This window comes from Prionailurus viverrinus, chromosome A1 (genome assembly GCF_022837055.1).
Source record: "Prionailurus viverrinus isolate Anna chromosome A1, UM_Priviv_1.0, whole genome shotgun sequence".
Lineage (NCBI taxonomy): Eukaryota > Metazoa > Chordata > Mammalia > Carnivora > Felidae > Prionailurus > Prionailurus viverrinus.
In genome coordinates this window covers 60,870,010-60,891,970 of record NC_062561.1, presented here as the reverse complement: position 1 = coordinate 60,891,970, position 21,961 = coordinate 60,870,010, and the positions used below count along the sequence as shown (strand labels likewise).

Below are 21,961 nucleotides of genomic sequence, written 5' to 3'. Positions count from 1 at the left end.
GAGGGCTAGAGATGATTACCGGAGCTGAGTGACAGAACCTGACCAGTATGAGAGATTACAAAATTTGATACAGTTAAAGGGGATCTTCTTCTGGCCAAAGAAATAATATTAAATGATTTTAACTCATTGAATAAAATAACACTCATGAGCCCATTTTGATATAAATAAACAAATAGAATAGATCAAAAGTTCAATGGGGAACTTGGCTATTTACATTGTTTCATTATACCTGTCTACAAAATAACTGTCGATTGTAAAAGAGAAAATGAGAAACTCTACAATGGAGAATTCTGTTGGATACCTCCTTAATCAACCAATCAAAGTGATCATCATCAATATAAGAAAAAAATAAAAACCACATGCCACCTAATAGGGCACTAAGAAAATGTGGCATAGCTTCTGTGATATTCCTGGAAAAGATAATCATGTATAGATGATCATGAGGTAGCATCAGGCAAACTCAGATTGAGAAACATTCTACAAAATGATTTTCTTATTCTTCGAAAGTTTTTTTTTTTTAATTTTTTTTCAACGTTTATTTTTGGGACAGAGAGAGACAGAGCATGAACGGGGGAGGGGCAGAGAGAGAGGGAGACACAGAATCAGAAACAGGCTCCAGGCTCCAAGCCATCAGCCCAGAGCCTGACACGGGGCTCAAACTCACGGACCGCAAGATCGTGACCTAGCTGAAGTTGGACGCTTAACCGACTGCGCCACCCAGGCGCCCCGGTTCTTTGAAAGTTTTAAGATCATGTAATTCAAGGAAACACCGAGAACTATTCTAGTTGGAGGGAAACTACAGTCATGACAAGTGAATGCCGTGAATGGTTCTGAACCTGATCAGTTTGCTGCAAAGAACAATATAAGGATAATTGACAAAATTTGAGTGGGATTTAAGGATGAAATGGATATGGTGTATCAATGTTAATTATCAGATTTTGACTTTTGTATTGTGGTTATGTGAGATCCATGTACATGATTACAGGAGATACATATTTAAGAATTTGGGGGTGATAGGGCATCAGCTTAGCAATATACTCTCAAAATTTTAAGAAAAATATTTGTGTTTTACTTATTACTTTTCTATAATTTCAAAATTGTTCAAAAACCAACTATTAAAAATGAATAGCATTTCCACATATTGCCTTAATAGGAGGTACTGAATAATTACTTTTTAAAAATTCCTTATTACCCTTTTAGAATATATTTTCATTCATTGCCAAGTATATACATATATATTTCTATGTTTTACTGAATACTGTATACATTTTATGATAACTTATTCTTATACATAATCTACTGTACACATATGTAATATTTCTATGAATACAGCCACGTAGATATTTTCAAAAAAACTTTCAAATTCACAGTGTTATCAAGCCCTAAATTTTCTATGATTCACTGGAGAGGAGTAATATAATTCTCCGTCAGAGAGGGGAATATATGCTCAAAGAGGAAAGTGATAATAATAGCTTTTGTGTACAACCAAATGGTACCTTTATTTTGTGCATCTATGAAATTATGGAACCTCAAATTTAAAAGGACCTCCAAGAGTCTTTAATATTCTATTAAGCTTAAATAGCCAAGCACTACTTTCCTCAGGGTAAATAAATCCTTTATGGAACCCCAATACATAAAATAGTTAACATCAATATGCTCTGCCTAAAACATAAATGCAGGCCCCAGAGCACCTCTGCTTGGCTTTTCCTTCATTCCCCCAGAGGTCGCTTTGCAACCAGAAAAGAGTCCCTACAAATTCATAGACTACAGTTTGAAAACCATTTTCTATAGCATTTCATATTTAATGTATGAATCCTCTTTCAGCATATCCAGGACATAATTCTATATTTCCCAGCTTTATTTTTTATAGTTCCAGTAAAAAGAGCTCGCTAATTCCTAAGACAGTTCATTCCCATTTAGACAGTACAAAATATCTGTCACTTAAGAGACAAAAATAACTAGAGAAGCCACCTTTGTGATAAAAATAACCATGTTATTTTCTATTATCTATAATTAGAGGAGTAACAAGAGCCAAAAAGAGACATAGCACAAAATGAGCCAAGTCTAAGGTCAATAATAAATCTTATTTTTAATTCCAAATGCATTTTCTATGCATTGTAATTTATGGCTAAAATTTGAAAATATGTATATATTACAAAATATGATGTATATTCCTAAATAACTGCAGTTTATTAAAGTTTCAATTAATGCTAATAAATAGTTTTATTAACAGTTAACTTGTTCATATTTAATATTCTATAAATTTTTGTTCAACTTTGTAACAATGGAATTGTTAATTATCAATTGCTGTTTATTGTGTATTTATTTAGTGACAGGTCCTAATCCACGTGATTGGGATGCACCACAGAGGATAAAGCAAACAGAGTCCCTGGCAGCATGAAGATTAAAGACCAAAAGTGAGGAACTACTGAAAGCAAATATATTACTAAACATATAACATGAATTACAATTTAGTAAACTTAGAGATAGATATTATACATGGATTTAGTTATTTTCCATCTTTTGATTTCTTCATTATAATGATATCACCACAATATGGATTTTCATGATAGACGTTATATCGTTAATACTAAATGTTTTTATATAGGGTATCTTTGAGAAGGTACCAATATAAACATCTACATTTGCGTTTTCACATTTATCATTCATGCTTATTTTTAATAATTGTAGCAGAAGATTAATACTGTTCTTCAGCATGTCAATTAAACATGCTAAGGCAAATTCCAAAACAATTCATTACATGCTGGGCCTGCTTATCTGAATAACCAATGCAGACCGTTGAAAAACAAGAGAAAATAAGTAGCCTATAATATATATTCCAAACCATCTTTTATTTTGGAATTCATTAACTTGACAGATATTATGTCTAGAAACATGGGAGCTCTTTGTTACAGATAATTTATTCATACAATTTGATTCAAAGTGCAGTATGGTGTTTCCCTTGATACTAAAAATTTTAATGATCAAATATGAGAATGGGAGAAAAAAGGCATTTTATTCTTAAAATAACTTTTATATTAAACTCTCCCAAAACACCTTTTAAAAGAAAAAGCAATTAACAAATGAACTGACCTAATTTTATAAGCCATCTAAACTACATCTCTTTTCTTTTGTTAATAACAAAGCTCTTACTTTAGTACTCTTACTATGAGCTGGTTCTCCATCCTTTTGTTCTGAAATCTCATTGATTCTCACAGTTGTCATACTGCATAGATAGATAGATAGATAGATAGATAGATAGATAAAATCTATATCTATGTCTTTATCTATATCTATATCTATCTATATCTATATATCTATATCTATATCTATATCTATATCTATATAAAATAAACTGTATTTGATACCAGTTTCTAATCCTTCTTTTTGAAACCTGGAAAACTATTCTTGCTCAATAAAAAACATATCACAGGTTAATAAAGTAATTGTAAATACATAATCATTTTTCACAAATGTTTCCCAGAGATTTTTGCATTTAATTCCTGCATCAATCGCAGCTTATCTTCAAGGATCACGGAGTATGTATATAACTAAGAAATGCTATTGTAGAACTGTTAATAGATTTTGAAAACTAATTTAAATTACATATGAAGAAGAAACATGTATTTAATAGCAATTCTACTCATTAAGTAAATTTGACTTTCTAGTTTTTTAGAAGGTACGTTTTCCAAAGTCTCAGTCTACAATAAAAATAACTTGATGTACTCTTGCATATTAAAAACACAACAGCATCTATTTTCAAAGGATAGTAAACCTCATATCTATCTATCTACCTATCCATCTATCTGCCTATCTATCTATCTATAGACTAGACTGATGTATAAAGTGACTCAAGATTCTAAGCCCGATATGTAAAGTTGGGCAAGGCTCAGATGTGTGTCCCTTTGTTTGGTAACCATTTATACATTGAAAAAAGTAATATGAGAAATTAAAGTTCATTTTAAAAGAATTAACTTTGAGATGATCACAATTACACAGATAATCACACATGACTTGAATTGCAATGCAAACCTACATCAAATCTCCTAGAATAATACCTGATGAAATCTCAGTGATTGGTGGATAGCTTCCACTGACCTATTAATTTATGCTTGCTAGCTAAGTAGGTAAATACATTTTTCTCAATATTTCTGGGTAAGTCTGGCTGCATCCGTTCCTCAATTTGTTTTTGATAACATGTTGTTTTGATAATATTGGTACAAAACTGGCCATTTATATTCATGCTTTATAATTTACTTTGAAAACCAGTCCCAGTAGTCCTGTTAGATGTGATTTTTATCCCCATTTTATAGATGTGTAACCTGAGGCTCAGAGAGAAAAATATTCAGTCATTAGGTTTTTAAGAAACCAAGCTAAGATCAGGCCTTTGAAATAAAAATGAAATTTAACAAGATAATTTATATGTCTGGAGATGGTATAAAAGTGATTGTTCCTAAAGAAAATCTTCTTAAATGGCTTGTATTGAGAAGATGGAGAGAAAAACTTTTGACACTTCTGTGTACACAATAATGGTGATGATCTTATTAATCGCTTACAGAAAACAAACAATATTTAAGCCACTTTACATGTGTCATCTCTCAACTCCTGCACAAACTTATGAGGTAATCATTTTTATCTTCATATTGCAGGGAAGAGAACTAAATCTGGAGAATTTAAGCAATTTGCTCCTTGTAAAAACTTAGTGAATGTGTAAGGTTTCAAGCTCATCGCTGACTCTAGAACTCTGGGCTCTAGAACATGAGATCATGAGTTCAAATCAATCCATGTCATGTTATGCACACATTCAGCCCTGAGACAATGTAATGTCCAGTCATAAAGCTTATGCTTAATTTTAAATACCTTGAATTAAGGTCAGCATGATGACTACATGCCACACGGAAGAGACTGGGAAAATGTTTTTATTTTGTAGTTTGTCTTAATTTTAGATTAAGTTGTAATAAAAACTATTTTTAAAACATTATATATATGAACAAATTTATAGAAAAAGGTGATCATGGAGACATTAAATTGAAAAATAAAAGAAAAATATCTAAAAATAATATTGAATACAATGATAAACAAAATGTTAAGAGTCATAAACTGGGAGGAAGTCAGGAAACTGACTACATCCCTCAGACTGAACAAAGCTGTCTTTCTCAGCAAGTCAGACAGAGAGGAGAAAGGGCTTCAGCCCTGGTGCACACTCCAGGGTGCTTGCAGCCTCTGCTATCCTCCACTTGGCCTTTTTAGAGCTTTATCCTCTACCCTGAAAGATATGTTGCCAAAGATAAAGGTTTCTACAACTTGGACAGTAAAGTCAATATAGTAGAAACTCCAAAAATAACTAGAACTGCATGGACAGAGGTTTAATTTATACCTAGAACTATTGTTTGTTTTGTACTTCACATTGTATAGTCTGCAAATTCTGAGTTTGGGGGTTAGGTGGGGTGAGAATAGACAAAGTATCCCATATAGAATACTTTGAGGGTAATGATCTGGAAATAGTCTTGGAAATAATCTGCCAGAGCCAAAACTAAATGAAAAGTAATGTGTTCACTCAGCAAATCCGTGATAACCCCAACTACCTCTCTCTCCCTTCACCCAACACAGACACACAGCATAAAAAGACCCTTTTGTATTATACTGCATATTAAATCATCAGGTCTAAACTACTGGCTGCACACATGAGTACAAGGGAGAGTGTTGTGGGGGAAGTCTTATTGTTATGGGGGTCACTCAGTTCTTGTCCCAGATGCACCAAAGAATTAGGGACCCAAGACCAGAATGGGAAGATAGAGTTTATTGAATAGATAAGTATAGTGCATTTCAAGTGTGAAAGTGGGCCACTGCTGGAAAAAGAGTGGCAATGTCACTGAGAGGCTCTAGCTGAATCCTTGTAAGCCCATTTTGGGCATGCTTAAATTTGGCTTTGATTGGCATTTTTGATTGACAACTGGTGGTTATATAAAATTTTGGCTTCTGTGCATGTGCCTACCTATGACACCTTCTGTCATAGTTGTCTTTATTTATATGTTGTGTATTTATGAGTGCCTAATGGGCTTTTGTTGTGACCTTAAAGGTACTTAAGGGCCAGTTGCACCTTTGTGTTCATGCTCAGCTCTTAGAAGTCCCCTTGTGGCTTTTGAACCACCTCTGTGACTAGGATTTTCCTGTTATTAGCCCTTAGAGGTGTCTCTGAACTTGTGGCTGTTAATCCTCAGGGGTGGCTCAAAGGGGGTGGCCATATCTGCGTTATTCCTCCTTGCTCCTGCCTAACTACTGCATAACACTATGATCTTTTACAGATGGTCAAAAGCACATTCTGTTTGTAAAAATACTCATTTGTTGTTCATATGTTGAGAAGCCGAAGATCCAAAGATCATGACATTATTTTTAATTTATTCCAACATTTTTTAAAATACAGGACTGAATTACAAAACTTGATACTGTTATGGGTTAAACAGAGCCCCCCCCCCTCCCACCTTCAAATTAAATGTTGAAGTTTTAACTCTCAAGACCTCAGAAAATGACCTTTTTTGGAAATGGGATGTTGGGGATGTAACTCGTTAAGGTCAGGTATATAGGGTGGGCCCAAATCAGAGGGGCAAATTTGTGCACAGGCGCATGTACAAGAGAACACCTTTTGTGCATGTAGGCAGCCATCTACAAGCGAAGGAGAAAGGCCTGGAACATGTCCTTCCCTTTCAGCCATCAGAAGAAGCCAACCCTGGTAACATCTTTGAACTGTGAGACAATAAATTTATGTTGGTTAAGCGATCCAGTTTGTGGTACTTTGTGAAGGCAAACTAATACATATGGCATTATGTCTAAAAGAATTTGAAATAAAAAACTCCAGTATTGCCCTAGTTTCATGGGAAGCACACAGAATTGATCATTAGGAGACTGGTCCTAGTTAGAATTAGTCTTAACTAATTTGCTATAAACATTGTGAAGTCAATTGCTTTGAAATAACTAAACTTCAGTGAAAATGTAAAATTATTTAATTAGTTCTCTTTAAAATGTTTCAGAAAGAATGTCATCATAAATGTGCAGTGCTATGTAAATGTTGGTAATGGAATTTAATTTATTAAACATCATCAAGATTTCTCCATTAGAATAATCATTGAAATGGAAAACATGGTATATGTATTTTTATAAAGTAAGATTTTTTAAACTTCTCCTTTAGATTTGCCTGACCAAATCATCTGCTTCCAATTTGGAAGGTGGTGAAATTTATTTCTTAGTTTTTAGAATCAAAAATACAACTATTTAAATGGCATCTTTCAATTAAAAACACATCCTTTTATTTCTTTACATTGGTCCTCACTTGCCAAACAATGCTGATTGAGAATATCACCTCCTTATTGAAGGGCTAGGAGGTACAATCGAAAACCCACTGTGCAATATTTTTTTTTATGTAGAACAATTTACCCTTTTGCAATGTATTTGCTTATATGTTTATTCTCTACTAAACCTGAGTCCCTCAAGAGAGCAGTACCAATGGCAGTGTGGCCAGCAAACTCAGCATTCAGTGCTTAATAAAGGAGAAATGGGAAGTCCTGAAGAATTAACAGGGAAGAAAAGGAAAAGCCATATTTATTTTCTTTTTTTTTTTTGTATCATGAAAGATTATGTTTACATTTTTAAATTTTATTTTTAATTTTTTAAAAATTCACATCCAAATTAGTTCATATATAGTGAAACAGTGATTTCAGGAGTAGATTCCTTAGTGCCCCTTACCTATTTAGTGCATCCCTCCTCCTACAACCCCTCGAGTAACCTTCAGCTTGTTCTCCATATTTATGAGTCTCTTCTGTTTTGTTCCCCTCCCTATTTTTATATTATTTTTGTTTTCCTTCTTTTATTCATAGGTTTTGTCTCAAAGTTCTCATATGAGTGGGTCCTATAATTTTTGTCTTTCTCTGACTAATTTCACTTAGCGTAATACCCTCCAATTTCATCCACATAGTTGCAAATGGCAAGATTTCATTCTTTTTGATTGCCGAGTAATACTCCATTGTATATATACCACATCTTCCCTATCCATTCATCCATCGATGGACATTTGGGCTCTTTCCATACTTTGGCTACTGTTGCTCGTGCTATAAACATGGGGGTGCATGTGTCCCTTTGAAACAGCACACCTGTATCCCTTGGATAAATGCCTAGTAGTGCAATTGCTGGGTGGTAGGGGAATTCTATTTTTAGTTTTTTGAGGAACCTCCATACTGTTTTCCAGAGTGGCCGCACCAGCTTGCATTCCCACCAACAATGCAAAAGAGATCCTCTTTCTCTGCATCCTCGCCAACATCTGTTGTCGCCTGAGTTGTTAATGTTAGCCATTCTGAAAGGTGTAAGGTGGTATCTCATTGTGGTTTTGATTTGCATTTCCCTGATGATGAGTGATGTTGAGTATGTTTTCATGTGTCACTTGGCCATCTGGATGTCTTCCTTGGAGAAGTGTCTATTCATGTCTTTTGCCCATTTCTTCATTGGATTCTTTGTTTTTTGGGTGTTGAGTTTGGTAAGTTCTTTATCGATTTTGGATACTAACCCTTTATCTGGTATGTCATTTGCAAATATCTTCTCCTATTCTGTTGCTTGCCTTTTAGTTTTGCTGATTGTTTCCTTTGCTGTGCAGAAGCTTTTAATTTTCACGATGTCCCAGTAGTTGATTTTTTCTTTTGTTTCCCTTGCCTCTAGAGACTTCCTGAGTAAGATGTTGCTGTGGCCAAAGCCAAAGAAGTTGTTGTCTGCTTTCTCCTCAGATTTTGATGGCTTCCTCTCTTACATTGAGGTCTTTCATCCATTTTGAGCTTATTTTTGTGTATGGTGTAAGAAAGTGGTCCAGATTCATTCTTCTGCATGTCGCTGTCCAGTTTTCCCAGCACCACCTGCTGAAGAGACCATCTTTATTTTATTGGATATTCTTCCCTGCTTTGTCAAAGATGAGTTGGCCAAACGTTTGTGGGTCCTTTTCTGGGCTCTCTATTCTGTTCCATTGACCTGAGTGTCTGTTGTTGTGCCAGTACCATACTGTCTTGATGATTACAGCTTTATAGTGTAGCTTGAAGACTGGGATTGTGATGCCTCCTGCTTTGGTTTTCTTTTTCAAGATTGCTTTGGCTATTCGGGGTCTTTTCTGGTTCCATACAAATTTTAGGATTATTTGTTCTAACTCTGTGGAGAATTCTGGTGTTACTCTGATAGGCATTGCATTGAATATGTAGATTGCTTTGGGTAGTTTTGACATTTGAACAATATTTGTTCTTCCTATCCAGGAGCATGGAATCTTTTTCCATTTTTTCAATTTCTTTTCTAAGCTTTCTATAGTTTTCAGCATATAGATTTTTCACCTCTTGGTGAGATTTATTCCTAGATATTTTATGGTTTTTGGTGCAACTGTAAATGGGATCAATTCCTTGATTTCTCTTTCTGTAGCTTCATTGTTGGTGTATAAGAATGCAACCGATTTCTGTGCATTGATTTTATATCCTGCAACTTTGCTGAATTCATGAATTAATTCTAGCAGTCTTTTTGTGGAATCTTTTGGGTTTTCCATATAGAGTAACATGTCATCTGCGAAGAGTGAAAGTTTGACCTCCTCCTGGCCGATTTGGATTCCTTTTATTTCTTTGCGTTGTCTGATTGCAGAGGCTAAGACATCCAATAATACATTGAATAACAGTGGTGAGTGTACATCCCTGTCTTGTTCCTGACCTTAGGGGGAAAGCTGTCAGTTTTTCCCCATTGAGGATGATCTTAGCGTTGGGTCATTCATATATGGCTTTTATGATCTCGAGGAATGATCCTTCTATTCCTACTTTCTTGAGCATTTTTATCAGGAAAGGATGCTGTTTTTTGTCAAATGCTTTCTCTGCATCTATTGAGAGGATCATATGGTTCTTGTATTTTCTTTTCTTGATGTGATGAATCACGTTAATTGTTTTGCGGATATTGAACCAGCCCTGCATCCCAGGGATAATTCCCACTTGGTTGTGGTGAATAATTTTTTAACTGTATTGTTGGGTCAGGTTGGCTAATACCTTGTTGAGGATTTTTGCATCCATGTTCATCAGGGAAATCGGTCGATAGTTCTCCTTTTTAGTGGGGTCTCTGTCTGGTTTTGGAATCAAGGTAATGCTGGCTTCCATAGAAAGAGTTTGGGAGTTTTCCTTCCATTTCTATTTTTTGGAACACCTTCAAGAGAATAGGTGTTAACTCTTCCTTAAATGATTGGTAGAATTCCCCTGGAAAGCCATCTGGCCCTGGACCCTTTTTTTTTTTTTTTTGGCAGATTTTTGATTACTAATTCGATTTCCTTACTGGTTATGGGTCTGTTCAAATTTTATTTCTTCCTGTTTCAGTTTGGTAGTGTTTATGTTTCTAGGAATTTGTCCATTTCTTCCAGATTGCCCATTTTATTGGCATATAATTGCTCAAATATTTTCTTATTATTGGTTTTATTTCTGCTGTGTTGGTTCTGATCTCTCCTGTTTCATTCTTGATTTGATGTATTTAGGTCCTTACCTTTTTCTTCTTGATCAAACTGGCTAGTCGTTTATCAATTTTGTTAATTCTTTCAAAGAACCAGCTTCCGGTTTCATTGATCTGTTCTACTGTTTTCTGGGTTCGATAGCATTAATTTCTGCTCTAATCTTTATTTTTTCCTGTCGTCTGCTGGTTTTGGGTTGTATTTGCTGTTCTTTTTCCAGCTCCTTAAGGCATTAGGTTAGGTTGTGTATCTGAGACCTTTCTTCCCTCTTTAGGTAGGTCTGGATTGCTATATACTTTCCTCTTATGACCACCTTTGCTGGGTCCCAGAGGTTTTGGGTTGTGGTGTTATCATTTTCATTGGCTTCCATACCTTTTTAATTTCCTCTTTAACTTCTTGGTTAACCCATTCATTCTTTAGTAGGATGTTCTTCAGTCTCCAAGTATTTGTTACCTTTCCAAATTTTTCCTTGTGGTTGATTTCGAGTTTCATAGTGTTGTGGTCTGAAAATATGCACGGTATGATCTTGATCTTTTTGTACTTAGTTAGGGCTGATTTGTGTCCCAGTATATGGTCTATTCTGGAGAACGTTCCATGTGCACTGGAGAAGAATGTATATTCTGCTGCTTTAGGATGAAATGTGCTGAATATATCTGTGAAGTCCATCTGGTCCAGTGTGTCATTCAAAGTCATTGTTTCCTTGTTGAATTTTTGATTAGATGATCTGTCCATTGCTGTGAGTGGGGTGTTGAAGTCTCCTACTATTATGGTATTACTGTCGATGGGTTTTTGGTTGTGATTAGTTGATTTATATGTTTGGGTGCTCTCACATTTGGCGCATAAATGTTTACAATTTTTAGGTCTTCTTGGTGGATAGACCCCTTGGTTATGATATAATGCCCTTCTGCATCTCTTGATACAGTCTTTGTTTTAGGTCTAGATTGTCTGATATAAGTATGACTACTCTGGCTATCTTTTGTTGACCATTAGCATGATAGATGGTTCTCCATCCCCTTATTTTCAATCTGAAGGTGTCTTTTGGTCTAAAGTGGGTCCCTTGTAAACAGCATATAGGTGGATCTTGTTTTCTTATCCATTCTGTTACCCCGTGTCTTTTGATTGGAGCATTGAGTTCACTGACGTTTAGAATGAATACTGAAAGACATGAATTCATTGCATTATGATGCTTGTAGTGTTGGAGTTTCTGGTGGTGTTCTCTGGTCTTTTCTAGTCTGTGTTACTTTTGCTATACATATATATATATATATTTTTTTTTTATCTTTTCTCCCCTCAGAGAGTCCCCCTTAAAATTTTTTGCACGGCTGATTTAGTGGTCACGAACTCCTTTAATTTTTGTTTGTCTGGGAAACCTTTAATCTCTACTTCTCTTTTGAATGACAGCCTTGCTAGATAAAGAATTCTTGGCTGCATGTTTTTCTGATTCAGCACATTGACTGTATCCCGCCACTCCTTTGTGGCATGCCACATTTCTGTGGATAGGTCTGTTGCGAGCCTGATCTGTTCTCCCTTGTAGGCTAGGGACTTTTTTTTCTTTTGCTCTTTCACCATTCTTTCCTTGTCTGAGAATTTTGTGAATTTGACTGTGATATGCCTTGTTGATGGTTTGTTTTTGTTGAATCTAATGGGGGTCCTCTGTGCTTCCTGGATTTTTATGTGTGTGTCTTTCCCCAAGTTAGGAAACTTTTCTGCTATTATTTGCTCACATAACCCTTCTATCCCTATTTCTCTCTCTTCCTCTTCTGGGACCCCTATGATTCTGATGTTGTTCCTTTGTAATGAGTCACTGATTTCTCTAACTCTTTTTTTTTAATTTTTTTTTTCAACGTTTATTTATTTTTGGGACAGAGAGAGACAGAACATGAATGGGGGAGGGGCAGAGAGAGAGGGAGACACAGAATCGGAAACAGGCTCCAGGCTCTGAGCCATCAGCCCAGAGCCCGACGCGGGGCTGGAACTCATGGACCGCGAGATCGTGACCTGGCTGAAGTTGGATGCTCAACCGACTGTGCCACCCAGGCGCCCCTGATTTCTCTAACTCTTAAATTGTGCTCTTGCCTGCATCTCCCTCTTTTTTTCTGCTTCATTATTCTCTATAAGTTTGTCCTCTATATCACTGATTCTCTGTTCTGCTTCATCCATCCTTCCCACTGCAGCATCCATCCATGAATGCAGCTCAGTTATAGGATTTTTAATTTCATTCTGGCTATTTGTTACTTCTTTTATCTCTGCAGAAAGGGATTCTAACCTATTTTCTACTCCAGCTCATATTTTTATTATCATGATTCTAAAATCTGGTTCAGACATCTTGGTTGTAACTGTGTTGGTTAAGTCCCTGGATGTCATTTCTTCGTGCTCTTTCTTTTGTGGTGAATTCCTTCGTTTTGTCCTTTTGAAGGGAGAAAAAGAATTAATGAGGTAGAAAAATTAAAATTAAAGTTAAAAAATATTAAAATTGAAAAGTTAAAACACACACCAAAATCAAATAATAATGATAAATCCTAGGTGTGTTTTTGTGTAGGTGTTGAAAGTGGTTTGACAGATTAGAGAAAAAAAGGTGGGGGGGAGGATATCACTTGAGATTTTGAAAAAATTAATACACTGAAGTAAAATAAAATGAGATGATGGGAGTAATATAGAATTTGTAAAAATTTATACGAATGTAAACAATGGAGTAGAAAAAAATTAAAGAAAAATATTTTAATAGAAATTGAAAGTAAGAATTAAGTTTTCCTCTTTCTGTTTTCAAGAAAAAGAAAAGAAACAAAAAAGAGAAAAAATAAAAAATTTTAAAAAGGAAATTCTTTGAAAATTTGAAAAAGGGAATACACTGTAGTAGACTAAAAAAATGATGGAAGTAAAAAAGAATTTGAAAAACATTTACACAAAAATAAAAAAGTATACTAAAAAAATTAAAGAAAGTATGTTTAATAAAAATTGAAAATAAAAATGATTTTTCTCTTTGTATATTCAAGAAAAAGAAAAGAAGTGAAAAAGAGTAAAAACCAAACCAAAACCAAAAAAAAGGAAGAAAATTGAACATATGGACCTGCTAACAGATTGAAAAACAACTAAAATTACTTTGTTATCCCCTAGAAGTCAGACTATGAAGTGCTTTATAGTCCATAAACTAAGTAGGTGGTGAGACTTTTGTTCTTGAAGAGTGAGGTTGGCCAAGTTGGGCGGGGCTCAGTGCAATGCTCCATTCTCCACTAGATGGCACTGCCAGCCTCCTGGGATGGAGTGTTGTGGTGCTTGTAGGTGCATTTGCACATGCACGGGAGCGGTGACAATGGTGTCACCCAGCTACCCTGTGTCTAGTATAGGAACTCTGTTTTCCCCAATTAGCAATCGTGCACCCATCCTGTATCTTCAGCTTTCATCCACTCCCTGCTTTTTCACTGTCTGTGACCAAGCCCCAGGGATTTCCTCTCTTCTGAGTTTTGTCTCAGATGTGGCTCTTTTTGCCGGCCCCTTACTTCTGAAGGACTGTGGCTTTGACCCATTCCACCCCTCTGTGGGAGAGTCTCACTGAGCAATGGCCGAATGCCAGCTGCACCCAGAAACGCTTGTGGGACCCTGTTGTTGCCAGTGCCTCAAGACTGTGGCCAGGTGCTAGCCCACCCCAGAAAAAGTTCATGAGATAGTGTAGCAGCAGCATTTCAGGGATTATGGAAAATCACAACACACATCTGGCACCAGGCTTCGCCCTAACAACCTTGCCCCAGCACCAGTGAATGTGGCCATTCTCTGGGGTCTGCTGGGATCAGGTGGCTTCAACAGTCTCTACTAAATGTCCTTCCAGCAGTGGACCCTCTTTTCCCTGTACAGCCTGAGAACCTCCCGGACCCCACTCTGCTCCTGGAGATTCGCCCTTCCCACCAGAGCACTGACAGGTATCAAGCTGTGGAGTTGTAGACTTTGTGCTCCCCTTCTTTACAGTCTTTTTTTTAATGTTTATTTGTGAGAGAGAAACAGAGTTTGGGGGGGGGGGTGATGTGCAGAGAGAGAGGGAGACACAGACTCTGAAGCAGGTTCCAGGCTCTGAGCTCAGCACAGAGCCCAACATGGGGCTCAAACTCATGAACCATGAGATCATGACCTGAGCCGAAGTCAGATCCTTAACTGACTGAACCACCAAGGTCCACCCCCCTCCATTTACAGTCTTAATGGAATTTAAACCCTCTCTTTTCTTCTTTCTCCCTCTTTAGTTTAGTTCCTGTGGCTGTTTCCAATTTTCCACTTTCTCTCCAGCTGCTTTGGGGGAGGGGTGCTTTTCCCATATTCTTTCACCACCCCCCCATCTCTGTCCTCTCTCTGCCCTCAAAAGCACCTCCCTGCCTGCTGCGGCTTCTCGGTCCCCAAGTTCACCTCTCTGTGCCATATTCCTGCTTAATTCTGTGGTTCAGGTTGTGCAGATTGTTGTGTTAATCATCAGATCAGTTTTCTAGGTGTGCAGGATGGTTTAGTGTTGGTCTGGCTGTATTTCATGGATGCGAGAGACACAAAAAAAACTTCCATGATGTTCCATCACCTTGGCTCTCCCAAAGCCATAGACTTTCTAAGGGACTATTGACTCATGTCCAATTAATTTTTCCCTTATATAAGTCTGCATTCTAATTTTCAGTTATCAGTAATCTTCACGTGACACAGTGTGACACGTTTCTTTCTGAAAATGCAGGAAAGCATCATAACGTCTGCAAGGATACATCCACTGTATGGAACCATATGCTTTATGTATGAGAGGGAGAGACGAGAAGGTTAAATGGGGGTAGGGAGGCTGGTGGGTGTAAAACAACTTTAGACCTTATGAAAATAACATTGTATTATTTTGGATCAATTCAGTGTCCTTTTCTATGGTATCACCTAATTTTTAATTATGTAATTCCTCCACTTTTGTGTGAATAACTTAGGAAAGAGAGGCCATGGCAAAAGTTACATAACGTTGCACTCCTTCAAGAAAAACTCAATAAATGGTTTTTACTCACTATCTGCTAAGGTTAATTTTGAAATTGCATAATTTATAGCCATAGCATCTCTTCCAAAATTATTGATGCAAATCAAAGATAGCCTATTGAGGTTAATAAATATATTTTCAAAAATCACAGTTTTCAAGCAAATAAAAGGTTTTTGGGCTTAAAAGATTGATAGTGAAGGAGATTTTACTTTACTCAGAATCCATTTAAAATAGTTTCAGCCTAGTCCTTTAGACAAGGCACAAAATTATGTTTAGGATTAAGAGTACGGTTTCTGTAACCAAACTACTTGTCTTTTAAGTCTGATTCAATACTGATTTTATCAATTTCTAATTATATGATACTGGCCATATAGTTTAATGCCTAAGTCTCAGGTTTTAACAAATAGCAGTACCTGTCATACAGAGTTGTGTAAGTATTAAATAAGATAATATCTGTAACATGGCTAGCATAGTGTATAAGTGTAATAAAATAGTTCTTGTAATTGTTTAGAGCTATGTCCATGTGAGCCTACCACCAAAGGTAAAAATACCTATATTATGCTTTTCCTGTTTTTTTTAAGTTTATTTATTTATTTTGAGAAGAGAGAGAGAGAATGGGGCAGAGAGAGGAGAGAGACAATCAAGCAGGCTCAGCACTGTCAGCACAAAGCCTGATGTGGGGCTCAAAGTCATGAACCTAAGATCATAACTGGAGCTCAAGATCATGAAGTCAGGTGCCCACCCAGGTGCCCCTTCCTATTTTTTCTTATCAAATATACAATTAAATTCCATTTTGAGCAGACATTTGCAATATAGGAGTGGCAAAAATAAATCAGCAGGGTCTTCTCAAACTGGAATAGGAGTTAGCAAAAGAAAATCCTTTTTCTCTGTTTAACTGTTAGGTAACAAACAGACAATGATCCTTATTTTCCCAATTAGCACCTCATGCTTCTCCATAAATAATTGAATCTAATATTTATCTCTTAAGATGTCCTGCCACAGACTAGTTGAAGAAACTTGAGTCACTTGGTAGATAGGGAATGCGACTTTCAATCCCAGGGTAAGAGAATCAGAGGTTTGTCACTGTTTCTTACTTCCAAAGCACACACGTTTTCTAGACCTGGTCCTGCAGAGTAAGGAAGACGAAGCCTGTCCACTGCTGCTGTGGTGCGTGGCTGGTCAGCAACTGTCCAGAACCACAAAGGTGTCCACCAGTAAGGACTAATTTGGATAGTTGTCATTGCTTTCCCTAATCTTCAGCTGGGAAATTATATGGCAAATGGAATATTATGATTAGTGAGTCTCAGTAGTGTTCAGCCTTAAACACAGGCTAAGATTCCCCACAAGAATTGGCAAGACTTTCCCACCAGCTCAGAGTACTCCACTCACCCTGTTAACCTCCTTTGGTGTACTTGGGGTCTCCCCTCATCAAATATATCAGACATGGCACCCTTTCTCCACAGAAGGTGTTATTGTAACATTGGATCTCAGAATCCAGCAATTCAAGGCAACCCTCCTTGATTTTGTCAAAGCCCTAGGGCTTCATAGATGATCTATCCAATGCTTTCATAAAGCTAAGACACTGAAATGAGTAAGTATGATAATCTACAAGATCTGTTCCAGGTTACTTTCAGCAAGAATACTTCTTAGCAACTGGAAGCCCTTCTCACTTATAAAAAGGAGGGGGGGGGCACCCTGGATGGCTTAGTCTGTTGAGCATCAGACTCTTTTTTGGTTTTTAAGTTTATTTATTTGTTTTTATCCAGAGTGAGAGAGAGAGAGACAGAGACAGACAGACAGACAGAGAGAGAGAGAGAGAGAGAGAGAGAGAGAAAGAAAGATAATCCCACAAACTGTGAGATCATGATCTGCGCAGAAATCAAGAGTCTGATGTTTAACTGACTAACCACTCTGCTGCCGCTACACCTGTCTCTTGGTTTCAGCTCAGGTCATGATCTCATGGTCACAGGTTTGAGCCCCTCCTAGAGCTCTATACTCATGGCATAGAGCCTGCTTGAGATTCTCTCTCTCCTTCTCTCTCTGCCCCTACCCTGCTCACACACATGTGCTCCCTCTCTCAAAATAAATAACAAAACATAAAAAAAAGTGTTAGTGGTTGTCCTGTTTCATAACTAACCAGATGTTTATAATGCAAATATGTGTATTGTCATAGAAGTAGGTATGGGGTATTGTGGAGCACTGATGAGGGCACCATGTTTGAATTACAGTAGTAGGCTCTAGAGAGGAAAAGGGGGAAAAAAGCTTTCTTTTAAAGTAGGGTTGAGAGATCCATCCTGGAAGTAACTGTGATCAGCAGGAGAGCAGCTTAAGCATGAGAACTTGAAAATCATTCATCTTGGCAAGGGAAAAGGTCAATGGCTTTAAGTTTAGACAGATTTGGGGTCAAATTTAGTCTCTACCATTTACTATAAATAAAATGGAAGTCATTTCTCATCTCCTCTAAGCCTCTGTTCATCCAAAATATTAGAATAATCATATGTACCTTATTATAAACACTGAATTCGTCTTATTGAAAAACAGTGGTCATGAGACTGGCTTGCCTGAGAGCTCTCACAGGTTAGGTGAAAAAGTATAAGATCAGATAGAGAGTAGAGGGTAGTGGCTAACCACTTGATGCTGGAGTCAGTCTTTCCAGGTTCCATTGATTCCTGGTTCCATCACCTACAAAATGGACCTTTGACAATTTACTTCATCTCTCATCTACAAAATGGTAATTTCAGTACTTCTACTTCCTATGGCTATGGATTGAGTGACTTAATAAGAGTGAACATTTAGAAAAGATTTTGGAGTGTTTTAAACATTCATTTTTAGGATGTGTACCTGTCTCTCTTTTGCTACTTCTCAGGAACAAAGAAGTTCTGCATTTACTGCTCCTGCCTCCTCTTGGCCTGATTAATCACTTTTCTATATATTACATTCTACCTCTTTATCTTTTCCATTGGCACTGATACAGGCTGAAATCTATCTAGCCTTAAATGATAAATATATATATATATATATATATATATATATACACACATACATATATATATATATATGTATATATATATATATATATATATATACACATACATATCCCTTTTCAAGGTCAATGTACTACCCAACTACCACCCTGAATTCTCATCTTTAGGGCTCAACTTAAGAAACTTCTTCATGATCACAAAAGGGAAATGAGGCTGGAGCTGTGGGCACTTTTTCTGTCCATGGTGTCTCAGATTCATTCTTAAGGAACTGAGAACTTAATCTCCCAAAATGTCAAAAAGGCCATCATATGCCCCACTACCTACCCCAGCTACTTCAACACACATGCCCAGCAGGCCAGGGTTTGTGGGATGCAATCCATATAGTCACCTCCCCTACAACAACTGCAGGCCTGGAGGGAACCCAGGCACCAATGCCAGGCCATGGCATCCTCTGGCATTACAACTCCAAACTGTCAAAGCCACCAGATAAACCACTGATGGCCTATGTGAGGTACAGCAGAAAGGTCTGGGACCGAGGAAAAGCTTTCAACCACGATCTAAGGTTCAGAGAAGATTGGCAAGGTTATTAGTGGCATGTGGAGAGATCTCTGATGAAGAAAAACAAGAATATGTAGACAAATACAAAGCATAAAAAGATAGAATACAATGAATCTGTGAAGGCCTATCATATTTCCCCCCAATACACTGCTTACATAAATGTACAAGGTTGTACAGAAGCTTCTTTAGAGAAAGAAAGTCAACAGAGACAGTCTTACATGGCGAAAGGAGAACCTTACATGAGTATTCAGCCTGCCAAAGATCCAGAAAATCAAGATGATGGCTTTTCAGGGAAGTATACAGCCACTGTCCATTTCCAAAGAAACCACTGTCTCATCTGTGAAATCCTTAGTGAGAGTGTGGTGTTTGATCAGTTGTCACGACAACTAGAATGCACATTCTCAAATGAAAGGTCCAGTCCTTAATGGCTTATCAGCAAACACCAGAAGATGAACTTCTTCAAATAGAGGAGTGACACCAAGAAGAGAAGAGGAAATTCCTGGAAAGCAGAGATTCATTTAACAATGAACTTAAAAGCTTGTGTGATTTCAAAGTAGTAATGGATATGGGGAAAAAATGCTCCTGAAGTTGCACAGGCAGAGGAACACACTCACAAAAGGCAGGAGAAAAGGGAGAAAGAGGCCACAGAACAAGCTGAAGGCAGTCAGAGTAGCATGGTTCCTGAGGAAGAGCAAGCTTCCAGGAAGACTGAGGTAAAGAGAGATGGCGAGAGCTTCCCAATGGAGACAGAGAAGACATGTCTTGAACAAGGGACAGAAAGCCAACAGAAGGTGAAGGCACATCTACTCCTGAGGACAAGGCGAGCAGGCAGCAGGGAGTGGACAGTATGACTGAGGAAGGGGCCAGTGATGGTGACACTGACTCAGAGAGCAATAATGCAACAGGGGAGGAACCACCAACAGACTCCCCCTGGAAGACGAGAGGAGGGAGTACATGTTGCCTTGTTCTATGTGTTCTAAATACTTCTTTAGGGGCACGTGGGTGACTCAGTCTGTTAAATGTCTGACTTCGGCTCAGGTCATGATCTCATGGTTCATGAGTTTGAGCCCTGCATCAGGCCCTGTGCTGACAGCTCAGAGCCTAGAGTCGGCTTCAGATTCTGTGTCCCCCTTTATCTCTGCCCCTCCTCTGCTCATGCTGTCTCTGTCTCTCAAAATTAAATAAAAATGTTAAAAAAATAAATAATTTTTTAAATGGGGGGAAAAAAAGAAATTTCTTCATCATGGTCTCATTCTTCACTCCATTCTGTCCTGTGTACCCCTGTACTGAGAGAGCTCTTCCTTTCTAGATCACTGTTCTTCATATCACTCAGTTCAACTTTCATCTTGCCTGATATTTCAGAAGCACTTTGTACTACCTTTAAGTTAACATTAAACCACTACCTCTAAATAAAATAACATTCATAATAACAACCATAATAAAAATGATAGCATATTGCTTCGGTTTCTCTGATACCACCCTCTACTGGCATTCCTCTAACCTTTTAATTCTCCCTTCTCAACCACATGGATGGTCCATTTTTTTCTATCCAATGTTTTTTTGTTTGTTTTTTTTTTGTTTTTTTGTTTTGTTTTATTTTATTTTATTTTTTTCTATCCAATGTTTAACTGTTGAATTTCTTTGCAGTATGTCATTGGTCATGTATCTTTTCTCCCTCAGTGTCCTTCAGTTAAGTGTGCACACAATACCCATGGCTTCAGTTGTTAGGAATATGGTCTGACTTTAACTATATAAATATGTGTCTGCATCTCAGCCCTTTTGAATTCTAACACCATATATCTGAATAACTGTATGTTTCCATGTTCAATAGTGAACTTGCAGTGTTTTCCTATAATGTCTCCTATCTGAATGAATGATAACAGCATCCATCCAATTGTACAAGTTGGAAACCTGAGAATCCTTCAGGATACCCTCCTATCTTTCATCCCCCATATCAGTGAGGCCTGATGCTCTATTGATTTTGCCTCCTAAATAGCTCTCAGACTCTGCATCTCTCAGCATCTTTTCTGCCAGGATCCTAACCCAAGTGATCATCTACTATTCCCTGAATTAATGCAACATCCTTCTAAGTGGTTCCAGTTTCTGTCTGTCCTGCAAATTTTTTCTCTACAGTACAGGAAAATTGATCATTTAATAGTGAAAATCTGTCTGCAGCTTTCTTGTTCATAATTTTTCGGTGGTTTCCCCACTTTTAACATGTGCAGGGCGCATCATTATCTGGTCTGCATTTTACTCTTCAGCTTTATCACTAACATTTTCCTAGTCTTTCTTTTCACTCTGACCTTCCTTCATTTCCTCTAGTGAGCAATACTGCTCCCTGCCTTAGGCTGTCACAAGCACTGTACCCTCTGCTCTGACCATTCTGACTGTTCTCTTTTTTGTCAGTTAACACTCATCCTTTGGATCTCAATGAAAAAATCAAAGTTTTTATTTTCCAGCAAATGCTGAGGACATTTACCTAGACTAAGTTAGATCTTTCATTGACAGCACATTGCATTTGTCCTTCATAACACTTACCTTATTTTAATAACTGCTTCTCCCACTAGGCTGTACTTTTTGGTGACAGGCAAAATGGTGTCTGCTTGACTCACAATTAAATTCTTGAATTTTTAAACGGCTAGAAATCCCAAATTCCAGCAATATTTATTAAAGTCATTTTTTTTTCCTCTCCTAGATTCTCCTAGAAAAATTTGTCTTTGCCATCTGGGTGTGAGACAAACATACTTTCCCTAAAACTTGTATTCTAATTTATATTCCTTCATCTAGGAAAGTTAGGTCACTGTTTTTCATATCATGTCTTTCTCCTTCATACATTCTCAGGATAAGGAGTTTGAATTCCTCTATCACTTTAGGGAGACCTTCAATAACAAAGGTACCTACAGTAGAAAATAGAGTAGTATATTCAAGGAATTTCTTGGATATACTAAC

At 37.2% G+C, this 21,961-nt stretch overlaps 1 pseudogene; it reads left to right on the top strand.

The window, feature by feature from the left end:
• Nucleotides 1-18,743: 18,743 nt before the first annotated feature.
• LOC125163696 (SWI/SNF-related matrix-associated actin-dependent regulator of chromatin subfamily E member 1-like) lies at nucleotides 18,744-21,619 on the top strand (annotated as a pseudogene).
• The last annotated feature ends 342 nt before the right edge of the window (nucleotides 21,620-21,961 follow it).